Source organism: Drosophila navojoa, chromosome 2 (genome assembly GCF_054131105.1).
Source record: "Drosophila navojoa isolate 15081-1374.11 chromosome 2, UAZ_NAV_1.0, whole genome shotgun sequence".
In the NCBI taxonomy this organism is placed as follows: Eukaryota; Metazoa; Arthropoda; class Insecta; order Diptera; family Drosophilidae; genus Drosophila; species Drosophila navojoa.
The window spans coordinates 9,369,715-9,374,182 of record NC_142890.1 but is presented as its reverse complement, the minus strand read 5'-3'; positions in this window follow the sequence as shown (position 1 = coordinate 9,374,182).

The window sequence follows — 4,468 nt, the reverse complement described above, 5'->3', positions numbered from 1 at the left end:
GCGGCGATCGTTGCTTTTGGCCGCAGCGAAAGAAAGCCACAAAACAAACCAAACAAAGAAAGCCAAAGAAATGAGCGCGCGCACACGCGAACCGCTCAATTGCTTTGAGTGTGAGCTGCACTTTGTGTTTGCTTTCGAGTTTGAGTCTTTCCACTTTTGCCTTTGCCTTTGACTTTGCTTTTGCGTTTCGAGTGAGTGAGGAAAAGTCGGCCTTTGCTTTTGTTTTTGGTGCGGCTTTTCACTCATCGGCGCTGGCAGAAAAAGCTGTTTGCTTCGTTCTAGTGAGCTCGCGTGCGCACTCGGGAGAGTGGCTACTCTCTCTCGCTCTCTCTCTCTCTCTCTCTCTCTGTCCCTCTCTCGCTCTCGCTGTTGGTCTTTCTCTAGCCAGGGCATATGTGTGTGCTGGCTGGGAGTACTCTCTCTTTTTTTCATATGCCTGATTTCATTCATAATTTTAGAGCCCATCTAACGATTACAAAATCCACTTAGGAAAAGTTCAAAACGGGCACACGACGTTCAAAATCATTAATTAAATTGAGACCAGTGCATGGTCGGCTTGAGAACCCAGAACTCGTAGCAGAAAATCAATTTCTCAAGTTGGACACCGTACACTTAGCTGAGTTATTGGTACATGAAAATTATAATTATGCATTTTTTTTTTTTTTTTTGTTACACATTTTCCATATTTGTACTTTTTTTTGCAGATATTCTATCGGGCCTCAGCGATGTTGTGGTCGGCCATAGGCGGTGTTGGTTGTCGTGCGTTTTATGCTCCACAAAGCTACAAAACTGCATAAAGATATTGTCCGGCAGCAGTAATAGACAGTTTAACTGAATTAGGAGCCCAAAACGAAGTCAGTTGCATTGGGAGAAAGGTAACGGCAGAAACGCAACACACAAATCCATAAATTGGTTCACAATGCATTCTTAATCGAGATGCTAAGTGAGATGCCAGTGCTGAAGAAAGTTGATACACATTGATTCCTGTGTGAAAACGAAAGTTCAATTGTGTGGGATAAAGATTTATTTGTCCATTTTCTATACATTTTTATTTTATTGAACTATTCAATTAGCACATTAGCATATTCGGCTCATAAATTTAACGATTATGCTTTTAATGCAGTCAACTCGTCTATTTCAAATGTAAACAAACATCAAAAACATCAAATCTAGAGAACCCTCATCATAGACTCAAAATGAATCAATTTGAATTTGATGCGAGATCGCTTACCGCTGCTGACGTTGTTGATGTTGTTGTTGCTGTTGTTGTTGTTGCTGCGGCGACCTTTCGCTTTCAATGAATGACTGCGACAATGGCCCCCGCATACTGATGAGCTAGCTAGCCCGTTCAGGTATAGCCCAGATGATCATCACGATCTGGTGAAAGCCGCAGCAGCGCAAAGGCGAGAATTGTTGAATGAAACAGAAAACAGAAATGAAATGAGAATGTCGGAGTCAGTGGAAATCAAAGCGAATCTGTCGCTCAAGGAAGTGCAAATGTTGTCTAAGTGTTGGCATTCCAATATTTAATGCTCGCGGAAATGCTAGGCATCAAATATGTCCGAATTCATGTACAAATATTTTGGCTGATTTGGCCGTTGTGGTCGAGCTTGTGTTTTGGGAAAGGCAATTTGCATTTCACCGCCATTTCTATGACAATGACAAAAGGCAACGGCGAATCCGTTGATGAGCTTCAGAGATTTGACAAGCGATTCGCCAGCGGCAGGTGCATTATTTGGCTGTTTGTTGTTTCCAAAAAAGAATCGCTGCCCACTTTCCATTCGGGGTGAAAATGAAAATTGCGATGCTTTCGTTAGCAGCTGCAAATTGCACGGCCAATAAATGTGCTCATTTGATGCGAGTTCGTTGCCTAAGTCATTTGTTTTCGCATTCGCTCTGGACAATTAATGAGCCACAAAAATAGATTTAATTATGTGTAAATCTGTTTGTTTTAGCTTTATGCAATTAACTAGCTGCCAAAAATAAAGCCGCCAAAAAAGAAAAGCTACCAATAACGCTAACTCTCTGGCTGCAAGATGTGAATTGTTCACTTCCTTCCTCTCTGAGTGCCTGCCTGACAGCCTGCTTAACTGCCTAACTGCCTAACTGTGGCTGTGGTCGGATCGTGGACCGCAAGCGTTGAGCATCGTCGTGTTTCCATGCTTGTGCTTCTTCTGGCCGAGTCTGTGAATTCTAAAAGCATCCGTTAACGTTTACCTTTGCCTGCTGATTAAGTTGCCAAAAACATACAAAGTAAGACAGCGCGCCAAACAGCTCTGAGCCGACGAATCGATACCCTCTATTTTTAAGAAAATTTTGCAACTGAAAATTTTAATAAAGAAAAACAAACTCTTGGAAAAAATTATTCATTTGCTGTATTTTTTTCTAGTAAAATAAAATATTTATACAATATTTTGAATAAAAATTTTGTTGTTGGTAAATTTATTTTGACCCCGTTTAAAAAGTAATATCATTTCGGATTAAATTATATCGAATGAAACATATTTCCTATCGAAAATAACCCAATGAACAGCACATTTCACCCACTATTTACCGTTACACTTAACGCGCGCTAGTTCATAGCACCCGCTGCAGCATCGTTGCAGGGTATAACAAACAAAAACAGCCAACGTTGTCCCATTGTAACTGCCTGTTGTTAACAAGGGGCCCCAGCCCAAGACGTGTTCTAGGTCCAGCACCGTTGCCAGCGCCAAATTGGGCGTAATATTATGCCCAGGCTGGGTGAAATATGAGCTGAGAAAATTTTATTTCTGCTTTGTTTTGTGTGCCACCATTGAATTTTAAATGTGCACCGCGAACCCTGAGAGCCTTATTCTTAAGTGTTATGGCCGTGTATGTAAACCAGGGGCTTTTTTATGCTCTTTGATTGTATTTATTCTTTTTTGTTGGTTCTTTGCACACGAACTAAATCGACGGCAGTGCGAAATCTATAGGAATTTAGAATTTTATGTGAGATCCCTTGAATATTAAAATTTTATCATTCTATATATTATTTCCCATTCACACCTTTGGCAAAGCTTACAATAATTGAGAATATTGTTTTAGGTTTTCTATTTGACTTTTGCCGGCTTTTTTCAAAGCATATGTGATGAGAGAGCTTTGTTACAATTTGATCTTGATTAACAATTGTTGTCCCTATCACTTGTTCGAGAGGCGTGAAATCGTTTTGCGATATGCTCTCCATTGAGTGGACCATATCAAATATTATTCTATATACCACATACTTGTACTCCATATGTATTGTCTGGCGATATGAGCATCTAAGAGCATAATTGAGAGCATTTTTAATCGCTTAAGCATTTAGCACAAATATTTTGTCTGGCATGGCTTTTAGCCATCAAAGGCCGCCAGCACTTATTGTTGCCGTTGTATTCATAATTGAAGATTGGAATCTTTGGGTCGTTCATAAATTCTCTAAAATGCGGAGATTCCATTTGAATGATGTGGCAATCGCAACGCCTTTTGCCAAATAAGTTCAACGCCCCTGGCTAAACAGTTTAAGCCAAGTCGAGGCAGAAGAGGCAACAATGATGCTGAAGCTGGGCCCTCTTGGGTTTATATGCCAGAGATAAAACGATGCGTTAATTAAAGCTGATTATTGTATGTAATTTGTTTGTGTCCTCCGGGCCAGTGCGGCCCTTTAAGTGTTGCTGCATTCTTTGCTTCTGGCAGCGCTGCAAAATATTATTGTCGTGGCCAGCATGAAATTGAATACGTACATATTTGCTGTGCCTGAGTGTGTGCATGTGTGTGTGTGTGTGTGGGGTGTATAAATGCCTTTTGCCTTTTTTCCAGTTTAACGTGCGTGTGACCCGGAAATACATACATGCTGGCCCGTTTTTCGAGTGAAATTTTATCCAGATAAATGATGCAATTTCGTTAACTGTCGGCTCGTTGGGGCAGTGTCTCTTAATTGTCTAATTTCGAATTGCTTTAGCCGAATATATAGCCAGATTCTTGGCCTGAAGGCCCCCAGATGGGCCACTCAATCTGAGCAAACTCAAATTAGAAATTCTTTCGCTGCCCTTTGCCTCTCTACACAGGCTGCAGAAACCATAACGACCGATGAAAGAAACTTTTGCGGCCGAAAGATGTCACTGCGCGGCATTCTAAGCTCGGTGAAAGTCGTTTTGCCAATGACAAGAACTTTTGTGCTCGATGCTGCGACAAATGCTACTGGTCCATCGCACTTCTGCGCCGATCAGCACGATCATCATGATCAGCTCGAGCATGATCATCATTAGCTTCGTTGAGCATCGCACGTGTAGTTAAGTACAGTGTGGCATGTGCGAGTCTTGCCCCAGCATCGCATAGCTTAACACAGAAATGATAATAATAATAGACAATAATCGGTACTTCAGTACTTACGAAGAAGAACAAGAAGCATCCAAGAATGACAATAAAAATAAAATCAGTTTTGCACTCTTTATACACTGGCTGTGGGCAT